The sequence below is a fragment of the Bufo bufo genome, chromosome 2, assembly GCF_905171765.1.
Source record: "Bufo bufo chromosome 2, aBufBuf1.1, whole genome shotgun sequence".
NCBI classification, from domain to species: domain Eukaryota; kingdom Metazoa; phylum Chordata; class Amphibia; order Anura; family Bufonidae; genus Bufo; species Bufo bufo.
The window spans coordinates 486,377,635-486,396,014 of NC_053390.1; the positions used below are offsets into that span (position 1 = coordinate 486,377,635).

Below are 18,380 nucleotides of genomic sequence, written 5' to 3' on the forward strand. Positions count from 1 at the left end.
TTTTAATTTTAATTCATTTCCCTATCCACATTTGTTTGCAGGGGATTTACCTACATGTTGCTGCCTTTTGCAGCCCTCTAGCTCTTTCCTGGGCTGTTTTACAGCCTTTTTAGTGCCCAAAAGTTCGGGTCCCCATTGACTTCAATGGGGTTCGGGTTCGGGACGAAGTTCGGATCGGGTTCGGATCCCGAACCCGAACATTTCCGGGAAGTTCGGCCGAACTTCTCAAACCCGAACATCCATGTGTTCGCTCAACTCTAATCATAAGCCAGTGGAACAGCTGGGAAAAGGAGCAATGTGACTAATCAGAGTGGAATCACAGCAGTGAGAGTGCACATCCGTGCTAGTGAAAGAAAACACGCACACATTAGGTACCACATACAGGAGAAAGTTTATTTTAACCTTCTCATTTTTCTCACATATCAATTTTAATGATATTAATTAAAAGTTATATTTTAATAATAAGATACTAATATCTGGGTCAAGTTAGGTATTTAGTAGGGCTGCACGATATGGTTATTTTGTGCGATTGCGATTAGGGCCCTAAAAATTGCGATAACGATATGTGATGCGATATTTTAAGGGAATTGTGCTAGAGGTCTATTTGCTTGGATTTTCAAGGCAAAAGCACACCGAAATTACTGATAATGCTGAAATGTAGTTATGCTTAACTCAAGAACTGAAGTGCACAGTGTTTTTAAAAATAAAACATATTTTACTAAATTAAATAACATTTGCATTACTGCAAAAGTACAAAATACAAAACTTGCCATTTTCTTAATAGCACTGCACAGAACAGATAAATAAAATAGAATAAATAGAAGAACATTTGTTCATTAAAATAACGACTTGCCTCCAGCACCTCCTCCCTCCCCGCACAGTAACTGATGTATCGCCGGCCGCGCTGTGCAGCATAGCGGCCGGCGATACATCCGTGTCAGCCACCTAAAAAGTCAACCATCGCTTTATAAGACGCACTGCCATTTCCCCCCCACTTTTGTGGGAAAAAAGTTCATCTTATAAAGCGAAAAATATGGTAATACAATTGCAGCATTTTTAGGTCGGCTAATTGGCGATTGCGATATGGCGATTTATTGCGATTGCGATGGCGATATATTGTGCAGGCCTATTATTTAGCCACTTAGGCTTTACGTGTATAGATATTGTCGTTATACCTATACTCAGATAAGGTCCATTCATGTTGTTTGCACTTAGCCAGAGTCACTACCACTCCTATCCAATGCCCTAGTCCACCTTGACTGGTTGTGGCAAATGCATTATTTGGAAAAATAAAGGTAAATTGCAGATACTGGAGCATAAGGGGCCCCTTTCGACAATATAAGACAAAGTGGTAAGCCATGTCGCTTCCAAAGCTGAGAATTGGGAAGTCTCACAAAGTGAAGAAGTCAGGGATTAAGACATAATGGAATGTTCGGAGACCATTTTGCCCCATCATAGGAACTAACCTAAGGATAATAAGGAGTACACTTAAAGGCTAACCAACATGGGCTCAGGTATATGAAGTGGATCTAATCTAACAACTTATAAGAAGTACCTGCAAAGATCTATCAAGGCCTAATACTTTACTTTCTAAACACTGTGGGGTTATAGTAGGTGGAAGTCAACCACCAATGAGCATATACTAATTGACTATCTAAATAATAATGATAGAAGTGAGTAAATGGCCGCCCGCTTTAGTCTACCAGCAGATAAGCAAACAGGAGTTTCCAACTGTATTCTAGGAGTAGATCCTGCCCACAAAACTTCCAATGTACGGTATGTTTGAGAAGACACCAAAATAAATGTTGTAGGATACAAATAGGAGAGTTACAAAAAAGATATAAAAATTGAGGCAACAGTTTACTTTTAAGCAAGATCTACCTACCAAGATCTGTCTACCAAAGTAAGGCTACTTTCACACTTGCGTTCAGAGCGGGTCTGTCTGGTGCCTGCACAGACGGATCCGCTCCTATAATGCAGACGTTTGGATCCGTTCAGAACGGATCCGTCTGCATTATAGTTTAGAAAAAATTCTAAGTGTGAAAGTAGTTCAGACGGATCCGTCCAGACTTTACATTGAAAGTCAATGGGGGACGGATCAGTTTGAAAATTGAGCCATATTGTGTCATCTTCAAACGGATCCGTCCCCATTGACTTACATTGTAAGTCTGGACGGATCCGTTTGCCTCCGCACGGCCAGGCGGACACCCGAACGCTGCACGCATTCTGAGCGGATCCGCATCCACTCAAAATGCATTGGGGCAGTACGGATGCGTTCGGGGCCGCTTGTGAGACCCTTCAAACGGAGCTCACAAGCGGAGCCCCGAACGCTAGTATGAAAGTAGCCTAAGAGGTAGAAAGTTCCATTTAGTATCTGATTTCTTAAAGGGTTTGTCTCACTTTGTCAAATGGCATTTATTATGTAGAAGTTAATACAAGATACTTACTAATGTATTGTTATTATCCATATTGCCTCCTTTGCTGGCTGGATTCATTTTTCCATCACATTATAGCAGTTTCTATGGTTACAACCAACCAACCTGCAATCCATCAATGGTGGTCGTGCTTGCACACTATAGGAAAAAGCACTAGCCCATCCACCAGAGGGGCTGGCGCTTTTTCCTATAGTGTACAACAACGACCACCACTGCTGGATTGCAGGGTGGTCATAACCATGGAAACAAACAGTGTATAATGTGATGGACAAATGAATCCAGCCAGCAAAGGAAGCAATATGGATAATAACAATATATTAGTAAGTAGCTTGTATTAACTTACTCTACATAATAAATGCTATTTGCTGAAGTGAAACAACCCCTTTAATCAACTGCAGGAGTATATCATCAGTATTACTCGCATTCCAAGATAAACAGTCTGGTCGACCCACAAAAGTAGATTGGGAATTTTGATATCGGCCATCTTTGCATCCACAGCTAGAAGATGGGTTTTGCCCCAATCAACCTTGAAACCAGAGAACAATCTAAGGCTACTTTCACACTAGCGTTCGGAGCGGGTCCGTCTGATGTTTCATCAGACGGATCCGCTCCTATAATGCAGACGTTTGCATCCGTTCAGAACGGATCCGTCTGCATTATAACTTTCTAAGTGTGACATTATAAATTTCTAAGTGTGAAAGTAGCCTGAGCGGATCCGTTCAGACTTTACATTGAAAGTCAATGGGTGACGGATCCGCTTGAAGATTGAGCCATATAGTGTTATCTTCAAGCGGATCCGTCCCCATTGACTTACATTGTAAGTGTGGACGGATCCGCTCGCCTCCGCACCGCCAGGCGGACACCCGAACGCTGCAAGCAGCGTTCAGGTGTCCGCTCACTGAGCGGAGCGGAGGCTGAGCGCTGGCAGGCGGATCCGCCTCCACTGAGAATGCATTAGGGCCAGACGGCTGCGTTCAGGGCCGCTCGTGAGCCCCTTCAAACGGAGCTTACGAGCGGACACCTGAACGCAGGTGTGAAAGTAGCCTAAATAAATTTAAGATAGTAAGTACCTCAGCTAGGGATGCTTGTGGGTCCTACGGAGAAAGGAGAGTATCTGCATACAAGGCAATACATTCTTCATGGCTTCCCAACTTAAAACCCACAATGTTCAGAGATGTCCATATCTGTATGGCCAGGGGTTCTATGGTGATAGCAGGGCAAGGCATAGAGGGCAGGCCTGTTGTGTACTGTACCTCTGCCTAGAGAAAATATATTAAAGATCTGAGCATTAGTCTTAACACTTGCATCTGGCAAAGTTTATAGAAGTTGCACCCATTGAAAGGGCATTTGTCAGCAGATTTGTACCTATGAAACTGGCTGACCTGTTGCATGTGCGCTTGACAGCTGAAGGCATCTATGTTGGTCCCACATTCATATGTTACCGCATTGCTGATGTTTAATTGATGTTTAATTGTATGCAAATTAGCCTCTAGGAACAACAGGAGTTACACCTAGAGGCTCTGCTCTCTCTGCAACTGCTGCGCCCTCTCCACTTTGATTGACAGGGCAAGGCAGTGAAAACGTCATTATGCCTGGCCCCTGTAAATTAAAGTGCAAGGGGTGCATCAGTTACAGAGCAAGCAGAGCCACTAGTTGTTACTAGTTGTGCCCTCATTGCTCTTAGAGGCTTCTTTGCATATATTAAAACAATTTTTCTATGCAATACAGGCACATATGAACATGGGACCAATGCAGATGCATTTAGCTGTCAAGCGCACAAGCAACAGGTCAGCCAGTTTCATAGGTACAAATCTGATGATAGGTGGTAGGCAATTAAGAGTGCCGCATTTGTGTGAGGGGAGGCGGGGCGTTCACTATTTAAACCTGGCCCTCCTCCCCCCACTTGTCGGTTCGAACGATTTCGAATCGGCTTGTGGGTTGGTGCCAGAGAAGGGCATGCGTCACTGGAGGATCGGGGGATCGGCTGCGTCGAGCTCTTCGCTACGGTGATTAGGTAGGCAGGGTGGCTTGCACACCCGTCTCGCTATGTATAACATGTGGGGCTGCCGAGCGTGCCGCCGGTCGCCAGCTGCGCTGGAGACTGCCCGCACTCCCGATCGCTTCCGGCACCCCGAGACAGGCACCCCGATCCGCTCCAGGCCCTGCGCTAAGCACCCCCGCTCCCACATGCAGCGTCCCCCAGGCAGGCACCCCTCACCTGTGGCTCAGCAGCGACGGGTCACGACGTCCGCTCGCATACCCTGAGCATCGGTCACGCCGGCCGTCGGCTCCAAGACGCAGCGTTATATATCACTCACTCCCGTATCAGAACGTTCCGCCGTAGAGGAAAACGCCGTCCGCTCACACAGGGGTCTATTCATTAGCTGCAATCAGTAAGCGGAGGTCCAGCTGCAGGATCAGGGGACGGAAGCCGAAACCTATAGGCGATTAATACGCCGCGGCTTTCCCTGTACAAATAGTCGATAGCGGTGGGCACGGGATGCAATGTTCCACATGGCGGAGCGCAAATCCCTCACAGCCGATCCTGATGCACGGTCTCCTGGTAATTACAATTAGCGAGGCAGTGAAGGTGGACATGCTTATGTGACTTTCAGTCATGTCTAGGAATCCGCTGCAGAATAAACTCTTCTTCTTTACTGCGCCAAACTCAGGCAAGACAAGATAAGCAGATACTCAGACATGTGCACTGTATAACAAGTTATGATTTCAATGGTTAATTCTAACCTAGAAGGAAATAACTGGCTTGCTGCGCTCCAGCAGGTCCTGGCTTGAGAGAGGGCGGGGGATGGTCGACACATACAGGCCCATACTGGTACTGCAGTCCAGGTGCAGGGCTCCTCTGCTCAGGCACAGTGGCTAGGTACTAAGGCAGGAGTATAAAAAAATAAAATAAAATATATTTAAATAAAATTTGGAATATGTTCAAGGATCAAATATAAAGAGGGCTTCAAGGAGGGGGGCTGGCCACGTCACTTTGCGCACGCAGCCGGGCCGCCCGTAAGCCCATACGGTCAGTCAGGGGGTTGGTTCGGGCGCAGTCACAATAATCCGGTGGTTAGCTAGGGAGCGGTGGCATGAGTGAAGTGTCGCCCAGCTGGCGTGCGCTCACTCACACGTCTGTCCTTGGTTATTCAGGTTCACAGGTGGTGGGCTAACTTACGATACTGTGGGGTTCGTGGCTGTCATGGCCGCCAGGTGAGTCAGGGGTGGTGCATGCGGGGGCCAACCCCCTCTTTTCTCCTGCATAGGCTTGGGGGACGGGGGATGGTGGACTATTATGTCCAGGCCTCTGGCGCATCTCTTACAGGGTGGCGCCTACAGTCGTGGCCTTTGGTGGGGGGAAAAATAAAAAAATAAATAAATTATAATAATGGTATAGATAGGAATGTTGCTTTGCCAGGTCTGTCACGACTACAGACTCCTTATAAAGCCCTGCCACGACTGCAGGCATCAGTCTGTCACGACTACAGACCCGCTTTAAAGCCCTGCCAGGACTGCAGGCAACAGTCTGTCACGACTACAGACCCGTTATAAAGCCCTGCCACGACTGCAGGCTTCAGTCTGTCACGACTACAGACTCGTTATAAAGTCCTGCCATGACTGCAGGCATCAGTCTGTCACGACTACAGACCCGTTATAAAGCCCTGCCACGACTGCAGGCATCAGTCTGTCACGACTACAGACTCGTTATAAAGTCCTGCCACGACTGCAGGCATCAGTCTGTCACGACTACAGACCCGCTCTAAAGCCCTGCCACGACTGCAGGCACAAATCCGTTACGACTGCAGACTCATTATTAAGACCGGCCACGACTGCAGGCATTAGTCTCATGTCAACAGACTCATGAGGTAATACTACCACGTCTACAGGCGATGGTCCGTTACCGCTACTCTCGATGTAGGGTCCCCTCACGACTATAGGGGCTAGTCGGTCACATCCACAGACTCGGTCGCACTCCCGTTAACTACAGGCACTGGGTGGGCATCTACGGGTAGTTGCGTCACGACTACGCACGTGGGTCAGCCACGGCCTGGGAGGTCAGCCTTCACGGTCACAGGTAGGTCCAGTTAGGCTTCAGTCTCCCAGCGGGTTCCAGTCACAATAACCAGCCCCTAGGTGAGGGGGGGCACTCCCGCACCGGCGCACAATGCCAGGGAGCTGTGCGGCTCCTCACGCGGCACACGGTTCAAACCAGCGGGGGCCGGGGCCCACGGTAAAGGAAGGGCTCCCTCTGATCCGGTGCACATTGCCAGGGAGTGGCGCTGCTCCCCACGCGGTACGAGTGTCCAGCCGGCGGTGGGTCGGCCCTCCCGCACTGGTGCATTCTGCCAGGGAGCAGCGTGAGCTCCCCACGCGGCTGGGGGGTAAGGCTCCTCATCTTCAAGAAAGTCTGGCACGGGCCGCCGTGCCGTTAGGTAGGCAGGGATCAGGGGAAGGAGTACTAGGCTCGGTCAGGGGGAGCAGATCATAGGCGGTGGCTGGCTTCCTGCTGCCGGCCGTACATAAGGTTCCAAGGGGGTTATTTAGGCACAGGATGTTAGTTAGTCCGTGCAGGTGATCTGCGTTATACCATGCTCTTCATGCTCGTACTCAGAGCTGTGCCCATACAAGAGCTGCTTAAGTGGTTGATAGTGAAAAAAAAATAAAAAATTAAAAAAATGTGTATATATATATATATATATATATATATATATAAAAAAAATAATAATAATATATACATTTTTGAGTCTCTCACGCATGGCTTCTCCGTGTTAGTTTTACACATACGGATCTGCCATTAGAGTCTCTCACGCATGGCTTCTCCGTTTTAGGTTTACACATATGACTCCGCCATTAGAGTCTCTCACGCATGGCTTCTCCGTTTTAGGTTACACATATGATTCCGCCATTATAGTCTCTCACGCATGGCTTCCCCGTTTTAGGTTACACATATGACTCCGCCATTAGAGTCTCTCACGCATGGCTTCTCCGTGTGAGTTTTACACATACGACTCCGCCATTAGTCTCTCACGCCTGTCTTCTCCGTTTTAGGTTGGCACATATGACTCCGCTATTAGAATCTCTCACGCATGGCTGCTCCGTTTTAGGTTTACACATATGACTCCGCCATTAGAGTCTCTCACGCATGGCTTCTCCGTTTTAGGTTACACATATGACTCCGCCATTAGTCTCTCATGCATGGCTTCTCCGTTTAGGTTCACACATATGTCTCCGCCATTAGAGTCTCACGCATGGCTTCCCCGTTTTAGGTTACACATATGACTCCGCCATCTGAGTCTCTCACGCATGGCTTCTCCGTTTTAGGTTTACACATATGACTCCGCCATTAGAGTCTCTCACGCATGGCTTCCCCGTTTTAGGTTACACATATGACTCCGCCATTAGAGTCTCTCACGCATGGCTTCTCAGTGTGAGTTTTACACATACGAGTCCGCCATTAGTCTCTCACGCCTGGCTTCTCCGTTTTAGGTTGGCACATATGACTCCGTCATTAGAATCTCTCACGCATGGCTGCTCCGTTTTAGGTTACACATATGACTCCGCCATTAGTCTCTCACGCATGGCTTCTCCGTTTAGGTTCACACATATGTCTCTGCCATTAGAGTCTCACGCATGGCTTCCCCGTTTTAGGTTACACATATGACTCCGCCATCTGAGTCTCTCACGCATGGCTTATCCGTTTTAGTTTTACACATATGACTCTGCCATTAGAGTCCCTCACGCAGGGCTTCTCCGTTTTAGTTTTACACATATGACTCCGCCATTAGTCTCTCACGCATGGCTCCGCCATTAGTCTCTCACGCATGGCTTCTCCGCTTTAGGTTTACACACAGGACTCCGCCATTAGAGTCTCTCACGCATGGAGATTAAAAAATAAATAAATAAATAAATAAATTTTCCTCACCAGGCCCAGCTGCGCTGGGACTAGTCTCCCATCTCACCATAGCTAAGAGACTGATGGCCAATTCCTTGGCCAGTAATACTCTGAGGGCTTACAAGACAGCTTGGCACCTGTTTCAGAGATATGAGAACACCTACCCGGCCGCTGGCCGGGGACCTATCACTCACCTATTGGGCTTTGTCGGGGTTTTTGCCACTCTCAATTAAACCTGTCCTATAGCATTGTTAACTATACATGGCAGGTATTCAGCACCATTGGTGCAGGCTACATCCGGACCTACCGTCACTCTTCTCCGCCCACCCGATCAAAGCGGCGTTGAAGGGTTTGCGCAAAATGTCTGTTGTGAAACGACATGGGCGTCAGCCATTTACCGGTAGCTTGTTCAGGCCGTGACAGGCAAACTGCAGGGGCAAACCGTTCGGGCCACAGGTTAGCGCTCTGGTAGAAACAGCCTTGTACCTGGCCTTCCATGGATTCCTCAGGTCAGGCGAGCTCATGGGCACCAATACGCTGGCTGGGTGCCTGCGGAAAGGTCAGCTCATCCGGCGCGGGTCCATCTATGTCCTCACCTTGGCCTCGTCCAAGACGTCACGGCCGGGGCAACCAGTGGCGGTCAGATACTTTCCCACGGACAGCAGATGGTGTCCGGTGCAGGCCTTGGAGGCTTGGCTGCGTAGTATTTAGTCCAAGCGGCATGTTCTCCCGTACTCGAACTAGGCAATGCCCGGCTAACCACCGCGGCCTTTCTTACGTACATTCAGGTTAGTTGACAGGTCCAGGGGTCGGTCCTCGCTGGATCACAGGACATTCCTTCCGCATGGGCGCGGCAGCGGCGGCGTCCATGCATAAGGTGCCAGTACATGTCATCAAACGGTTGGGTCGTCGCAGTTCCGTGTGTTCCATACGTAATATCCCGGATCCTTATACGAAATATCATTGGCTTTCGAGTTTTGGTCTGTAGTTTCTGTTATCAAGTTTTCTAACTCCTATGCATGGTTATTTTGGCCCCTTTAGGCTACCCTTCGATAAGCAGTTCCGGCATAACTCTGCTGCTTCTAGGTTGGGGGGGTGGAGTATAGGCTTAGGTAGGGTACCCTCTCAGCATGAGCCGATCCGAGCACAAGTGGTAGGCAATTAAGAGTGCCGCATTTGTGTGAGGGGAGGCGGGGCGTTCACTATTTAAACCTGGCCCTCCTCCCCCCACTTGTCGGTTCGAACGATTTCAACCCACCCAGGAGCCCTCCCTTCTTTCAGGTCTCATCATTGGGGTAGCCCCCTTTAGGCTACCCTTCGATAAGCAGTTCCGGCATAACTCTGCTGCTTCTAGGTTGGGGGGGTGGAGTATAGGCTTAGGTAGGGTACCCTCTCAGCATGAGCCGATCCGAGCACAAATGCCCTTTAAGCTCTTCCCAACCAGCACTATACATGTACAACGCTGTGTGAGCGCTCGCAAGCAGACGCCATAGGCACAGAAGCATACGCTTCGGGGGGTGTACCAGCTCCACCTAGTGAGGATCGGGGGTCCCAAATGGTGTGTGCGGTAGCCTCTGTACTTCTGAGTGATACAAGGCTGCCGCACATTAGTTCCTATAGAGAGCCTGCCAGTGAACACAGTGCAAGGGCTCATGCACACAAACTTATTTTTGTGTCCCGTATACAGAACCATTCACTTCAATGGGGCTGCAAAAAAAACTTAAAGTACTCTGTGTGCATTTCATGTCCGTATGGCAGTTTCGCAAAAAAATTATAACAAGGATAGGACTTGTATGTTAGGGGAAGGCCGTTGTGTTCTGCAAATGCACACAGCCGGTATCCATGTTTTGAAGATCCGCAATTTGCGTCCCACAAAACGGTTGTGTGCATGAGCCGTAATCCTCATAGACTCAAATGCTAATGCATTGGAGTCTATGAGAGAAGCAATCTGATGATTGCTTGTTATAGTTCCCTATAAGAACTATAAAAAAATAAATACAAAGTTTTTTTTTAAATATATAAAAAAAAAAAAATTAAATCACTTCACTTGGTATCAATGAAAATGGTATCAATAAGAAATACAGATCGCCCCTCAAAAAGCAAGCCCTCACACAGCTCTGTACACATAACTACAAAAAAAGTTATCGGGGTCAGAATATGGTGACGAAAAGAAAAAAAAAACATTTCAAATTATTTTTTTTTCAGTATTAAAACACAAAAAAAAATTATACATATGCGGTATAGCTGTAATCATACTGACCTGGACATTGAAAGAGTTAAAAGCCATAAAACTGTAGCGGAATTGCATTTTTTCCAATTTCACCCCATTTAGTTTTTCTTTTCCAGCTCCTCGCTACATTGTATGCAATATTAAATGGTGGAATTAGAAAGTGCAACTGCAAAAAAACAACCCCTCATACGGCTATGTTAATGGAAAAAAAAAAAAAGTTATGGCCCCAGAAAGGCAGGAAGTGAAAAAAGAAAATGCAAAAAAGAAAAAAAAATTCCAGGGCGGAAAGAATTAAGAAACGTTTGGCCAAAAACCAAAGTAAAATATCACCATTCTACTTAAACAAAAGCTGAAGTATATGTACCGCAATTGTCATAAGTGAGGGAAAGATTGGTGTAAAGTCTGTGTAAATTAATATCCGTTCCGTACTCTTTCCAGGCAGAAAGCCCAATTGGTCTGGAAGAACTCGAGACAAAATGCCATGACTTTAGCCTTCATCTGAGTTCTACTGTTAATCTAATTAAGTCTTCAGGAAGGAAGGCTGTATGCTGGATAAGGCAAACCACACAGCCAGATATAAGAAAATAACAGGAGCATACGTGTAATGTCCCTAATTTCAACTAAAAGAAAAAATATATATCTTTTATTTTGTAACTTTCCTATATGTAAATGCATTATTAACAATTCTTCCAATGCACCTCTATCACTAAAATGTTATCTTTCTGAGCAGAAATAAGTCATAGTGGAATTCCTTGAATTTTCGCCCAAATCAGTAATCAAAGAGGTTGTCATAAAAAATTATTCATCTCAGAAAAGTCTTACAATGGCTTAAAATAAATGAAAATAAAAAGTTATAAGCACCCGTTTCTTTGGTGTTATTCTCAGCACATTACTCTGTATGTCGCCGCCACGTGCACAGTGATGTGCTAAGATATGGCACCGGACTGCTTCAGCCTAATAATGTCCTGAATGGTAGACCGATAAGGGCAGTGTTTGGCTGTAGCCATCACGTGCCATATCCAGGCACATCACCGCTGCTGTTTGTAAACAAAAAGGGCAGAGAAACCAGATCAATGCAGAGAACGGAGCTGGAGAAAAGGATGCATATAATATGTATTTTATTTTAAAGGGGTTCTCCAGGAATAATGAGTTTATCAAATGCAAGCAGCTTGTCTTTCTAAACAGAAGATTTGTACTTACCTGCTATCCTGCACTCTGGTCCTCCATGATTACATGCTCCACTGGAGCCATTGACTGGCTTTAGTGGTGATGTGCTACTTGTGTGTCATGTCAGAAGCCAGTCAGTGGCTGCAGCAGACTATGTGACCATACCCCTGCTGTGCCAGATGTCAACACGGCAGGGATCGGAACATGGACACATCATAGGCAGTTTGGAGGAATCGGACCAGCTGGGAGCTGGTAAGAATGCATCCTCTATTTAGAAAGTCAGGCTGATGACACTTGCTATAAAATCGTTATTCCCGGAGAACCCATTTAAGGAATTTTAGGGCTTGTCTGAGATTTTTTATTTTCTCAGACAAATCCTTTAGCATTAGTCCTGCCCTTTCAGTGGTCTGCCTACAGAAGGTATGGTCAGAAACTGCATCACAGGGCATTCCTGTGTCACTTACTGTGTCTTCCCACCTTCGTCAGCATAGAAAGATATATGTCTATTTTATTAACTACTTGCATTCCCCAAGAAATAATTTTGAGTATCTTTTCTTATCATTGTGTGTTGCACTAGTCCTCTATTAATAGAAGTTTTACGTTAACTGGGTTTTACCAACTGGGGTGTGTCCCTGCACAGTCTGAACCTGTTCAATAAGTGCTGTCAGTGTCAGACTGTACAGTCGTGGCCAAAAGTTTTGAGAATTACATAAATATTGGAAATTGGAAAAGTTGCTACTTAAGTTTTTATAATAGCAATTTGCATATACTCCAGAATGTTATGAAGAGTGATAAGATGAATTGCATAGTCCTTCTTTACCATGAAAATTAACTTAATCCCCAAAAAAACTTTCCACTGCATTTCATTGCTGTTATTAAAGGACCTGCTGAGATGATTTCAGTAATCGTCTTGTTAACTCAGGTGAGAATGTTGACGAGCACAAGGCTGGAGATCATTATGTCAGGCTGATTGGGTTAAAATGGCAGAATTGACATGTTAAAAGGAGGGTGATGCTTGAAATCATTGTTCTTCCATTGTTAACCATGGTGACCTGCAAAGAAACGCGTGCAGCCATCATTGCATTGCATAAAAATGGCTTCACAGGCAAGGATATTGTGGCTACTAAGATTGCACCTCAATCAACAATTTATAGGATCATCAAGAACTTCAAGGAAAGAGGTTCAATTCTTGTTAAGAAGGCTTCAGGGCGTCCAAGAAAGTCCAGCAAGCGCCAGGATCGTCTCCTAAAGAGGATTCAGCTGCGGGATCGGAGTGCCACCTGTGCAGAGCTTGCTCAGGAATAGCAGCAGGCAGATGTGAGCGCATCTGCACGCACAGTGAGACAAAGACTTTTGGAAGATGGCCTGGTGTCAAGAAGGGCAGCAAAGAAGCCACTTCTCGCCAATAAAAACATCAGGGACAGATTGATCTTCTGCAGAATGTATGGTGAATGGACTGCTGAGGACTGGGGCAAAGTCATATTCTCCGATAAAGCCTCTTTCCGATTGTTTGGGGCATCTGGAAAAAGGCTTGTCCGGAGAAGAAAAGGTGAGCGCTACCATCAGTCCTGTGTCATGACAACAGTAAAGCATCCTGAGACCATTCATGTGTGGGGTTGCTTCTCGTCCAAGGGAGTAGGCTCACTCACAATTTTGCCCAAAAACACAGCCATGAATAAAGAATGGTACCAAAACACCCTCCAACAGCAACTTCTTTCAACAATCCAACAACAGTTTGGTGAAGAACAATGCATTTTCCAGCACGATGGAGCACCGTGCCATAAGGCAAAAGTGATAACTAAGTGGCTCGGGGACCAAAACGTTGACATTTTGGGTCCATGGCCTGGAAACTCCCCAGATCTTAATCCCATTGAGAACTTGTGGTCAATCCTCAAGAGGCGGGTGGACAAGCAAAAACCCACTAATTCTGACAAACTCCAAGAAGTGATTATGAAAGAATGGGTTGCTATCAGTCAGGAATTGGCCCAGAAGTTGATTGAGAGCATGCCCAGTCGAATTGCAGAGGTCCTGAAAAAGAAGGGCCAACACTGCAAATGCTGACTCTTTGCATAAATGTCATGTAATTGTCGATAAAAGCCTTTGAAACTTATGAAGTGCGTGTAATTATATTTCACTACATCACAGAAACAACTGAAACAAAGATCTAAAAGCAGTTTAGCAGCAAACTTTGTGAAAACTAATATTTTTGCCATTCTCAAAACTTTTGGCCACGACTGTACAAGGACGCACCGTTAACTGGTAGTAATGATAGAGGAATGGTGCAACATACAGTGTTAAGAAACGTTGGTCCAGAATTGTTACTGCATTGGGAATGCAAGTAGTTACTAAAACAGACATATCAGGACTTCAAGCTATATAAAAATGAGGTAGACCTCAACATTGAGTAATACTCTTGATAGAGTGTATAGAGATAGGCAGATATGTGCTTATCTGCTGTTGTTGTGATGCATCACAACTATATCATCATATGATATGCCCCAACAGGTTTTCAGATCAGCAGCAAGTGTCCCACAATTCACATCGCTTGGAGTAATCAAAACACATTTCTAGATGTGCAAACAATTACATCAAGGAAAATAAACAATGGCTTGTCCAATAATCACTAGATCCAATAACAAGTCTCTTTATTCAGGATAGCAATTAAAGGTCCATAGATAAAACATGTTTTGGAGAACCAGCCCCTGTCACGGATGTAGTAGGGGAGGACACCAAAAGACAACAAGACTGAAGGGAAAAGACACTAGGCCTCACCGCTAGGGAAGGAAAAGGGTCACCACCTATGAAACCCTGCTCCTGGCCCTAACTCCTATCCATATGGGCACCTCTCGATGGTAGAGATGCCCATACACAGGAACCTAGAAAACCCTGGTGGCCCTCAGATGCCCTAGACTTAATGACAGGGCAGAGACAACCCACTCCTTCCCTGGTGAAGGAACCAGCGTCTCACTGAGGCCTAACAAACAACAGGGGGGGGGGAATACAAAACACAACAAGCGGAACACTTAACTTCTAAGGATGATGGATGATCAGGACTTCAATTAGAACCACACTCCAGCTCTTCCAACACCAAATGAAGCTATCCAGAGCAAGGAGTGATGGGTGAAGTCAAACTAAATAGGGGGAGGTAAAGGTCACATGATCCACACCTGAACAGGAGGTGTGGACATACAAGCAACACACAGACAAAGTGAAACCAAAAGATGCTGTCAGATCACTCATGAGCAGATGATCTTTCAGACCTTCTCCCCCCCCCCCCTTCTACGGGTGACCTCCGGGCACCCAGGACCAACCTTATCAGGATGAGCTCTGTCGAATGCTTTCACCAGACGACTAGCATTAACATCGGTCGCTGGAACCCACATCCTCTCCTCTGGTCCGTACCCTCTCCAATGAACGAGATACTGGAGGGATCTCCGGAGAACTCGGGAGTCCACAATCCTGCTGATCTGAAATTCCAAATTGCCGTCCACCATGACAGGGGCGGGAGGCAAGGAGGACTACTCAACAGGTTCAACACATTTCTTTAACCACCTCAGCTCCCCTAGCTTAAACCCCCTTAATGACCAGACCACTTTTTACAATTCTGCACTACACTACTTTTAACGGTTTATTGTTCGGTCATACAACTTACCACCCAAATGAATTTTACCTCCTTTTCTTCTCACTAATAGATCTTTCATTTGGTGGTATTTCATTGCTGCTGACATTTTTACTTTTTTTGATATTAATCAAAATTGACCGAAATTTTTGCAAAAAAATGACATTTTTCACTTTCTGTTGTAAAATTTTTCAAATAAAACTACATTTCTATATACATTTTTCTCTAAATTTATTGTTCTACATGTCATTGATAAAAAAAAATGCAATAAGTGTATATTTATTGGTTTGCGCAAAAGTTATAGCGTTTACAAACTATGGTACAAAAATGTGAATTTCCAGATTTTGAAGCAGCACTGACTTTCTGAGCACCTGTCATGTTTCCTGAGGTTCTACAAAGCCCAGACATTAGAAACGCTCCACAAATTACCCCATTTCGGAAAATAGACACCCTTAAGGTATTCGCTGATGGGCATAGTGAGTTCATGGAAGTTTTTATTTTTTGTCAAGTTAGCGGAAAATGATTATTTTATTTTTTCTTACAAAGTCTCATATTCCACTAACTTGTGCCAAAAAATAAAATTTTACATGAACTCGCCATGCCCCTCACGAAATACCTTGGGGTGTCTTCTTTCCAAAATGGGGTCACTTGTGTGGTATTTATACTGCCCTGGCATTTTAGGGGACCTAAAGCGTGAGAAGTAGTTTGGAATTCAAATGCGTAAAAAATGCCCTGTGAAATCGGAAAGATACTCATTGGAATTTGGGCCCCTTTGCGCACCTAGGCTGCAAAAAAGTGTCACGCATGTGGTATCGCCGTACTCAGGAGAAGTAGGGCAATGCGTTTTGAGGTGTATTTTTACATATACCCATGCTGGGTGAGATAAATATCTCTGTAAAAGACAACTTTACCCATTTTTTTATACAAAGTTGTCATTTTACAGAGATATTTCTCTCACCCAGCATGGGTATATGAAAAAAATACACCCCAAAACGCATTGCCCTACTTCTCCTGAGTACGGCGATACCACATGTGTGACACTTTTTTGCAGCCTAGGTGCGCAAAGGGGCCCAAATTCCAATGAGTACCTTTTAGGAGGGCATTTTTAGACATTTGGATTCCAGACTTCTTCTCACGCTTTAGGGCCCCTAAAATGCCAGTGCAGTATAAATACCCCACATGTGACCCCATTTTGGAAAGAAGACACCCCAAGTTATTCCGTGAGGGGCATTGCGAGTTCATTGAAGATTTTTTTTTTTTGGCACAAGTTAGCGGAAATTATTATTTTTTGTTTATTCTCACAAAGTCTCCCTTTCCGCTAACTTGTGACAAAAAGTTCAATCTTTCATGGACTCAATATGCCCCTCAGCGAATACCTTGGGGTGTTTTCTTTCCAAAATGGGGTCATTTGTGGGGTGTTTGTACTGCCCTGGCATTTGAGGGTCTCCACAATCATTACATGTATGGCCAGCATTAGGAGTTTCTGCTATTCTCCTTATATTGAGCATACGGGTAATGAGATTATTTTTTTCCGTTCAGCCTCTGGGCTGAAAGAAAAAATGAACGGCACAGATTTCTTCATTCGCATCGATCAATGTGGATGAAAAAATCTCTGCCAAAAAAAAAAAAAGGAGGGGAAAGGCATAGGAGCTCCGCCCAACATCCAAACCCACTCAGCCCGTATGCCTTAGCAAACCCGATTTCTCCATTCACATCAATCGATGTGGATGAATAAATCATTGCCGGAATTTTTTATATATTTTTTTTTTATATACAAAGTGTTTGCCAAAGCATATGAACACCGCCCCTCAGCTCATAAGCCTCGGCAAACGTATCTTTTTTTACTGCAGAGGAGAAATCTCGTCTTGCAGCGCCGCATACACCGACTTTTGTGTAATCTGACAGCAGCGCAATGCTTCTGTCAGATTGCACATCAGTGCTGCAGCTGGTTCATCGGTTGGTCCACCTAGAAGGTAAAAGAACAAAAAAAAAAAAAACAGGCCGCAACGCAATAAATTTATTAACATTAACTTTATATAACATTTGAAACAGAACATTAACTTTTATAAACTTTATTGAACTTTTGGAACATTAACTTTTTTGCTTACCTGTGATTTTAATTTTTTTTTACCTTTTATAGGACAAACCTCTCCTTCCCCATGGGACAATGTGCAAAGCGCAAATCGCCCAGAGCTGTGGCGAAGTACATTATGCACTTTGTCCCAGGTGAAAGGAGAGGTTTGCAGCAGCTCTGTGTGAAAGGGCGTTAAGACCCCTGTGTGCCTGTCCTGTGAGATGCAATCCCTATGCTAAGTGTACCTGTGTGTGGTACTTCCGGAAACACTCTCCAAAGCATAGGGCAGGGTGGTCAGGGCAGTCAGGACAGAAATAGTGGGTGTCACGCCTTATTCCACTCCTGCTACAGACACGACATCTTTTTCGGGGGGACGGTTGGGTTGATGTACCAGGAACGACACTGGGGAAATGTCGCTCGTGTAGACGGCTAACTACACTGGTGGTTGGGGCCACGGAACCTCCTGGATACAGGAGGTTCGCGATGATCTCTTCCTGAAATTTGAGTAAGGATCCCGTTCTCCCAGCCTTACTGTAGAGAACAAAACTATTGTACATCGCCAATTGAATCAAATATACAGACACCTTCTTATACCAGCGTCTGGTGCGTCGGGAAACTAAATAGGGAGCCAACATCTGGTCATTGAAGTCCACATTATAGCGCATTATAGTCGTGGACTGAGAGGGGCTTTTCAATGACACGGGTTGCCCTTTCAATTTGTATTGTCGTGTCTGCGTGAATGGAGGAGAGCATGTAAACGTCACGCTTGTCTCTCCATTTCACCGCGAGCAGTTCTTCGTTACACAAGGCAGCCCTCTCCCCCCTTGCAAGACGGGTGGTAACGAGCCGTTGGGGGAAGCCCCGGCGACTAGGTCGCGCGGTGCCACAGCAGCCAATCTGTTCTAGAAACAAATGCCTGGAGAGGGGCACACTTGTGTAGAAATTGTCCACATAAAGGT

At 45.5% G+C, this 18,380-nt stretch overlaps 1 protein-coding gene across 2 annotated transcripts in view; it reads right to left on the minus strand.

Moving 5' to 3' along the window:
- The window catches only part of TBXA2R (thromboxane A2 receptor), a 400,950-nt gene extending 389,504 nt beyond the window's left edge, over positions 1-11,446 (minus strand). The window contains exons 1-2 of one of the 2 annotated variants that reach the window (XM_040417769.1): positions 11,423-11,446; positions 3,506-3,694 (exon numbers count right to left, since the gene is read on the minus strand). The gene's annotated coding sequence lies outside the window, so the exon portion shown is untranslated. Of the gene's footprint in view, positions 1-3,505; positions 3,834-11,422 lie in introns of those variants that run through there. The other variant, XM_040417768.1, reaches the window with a different exon arrangement.
- Positions 11,447-18,380: the final 6,934 nt, after the last annotated feature.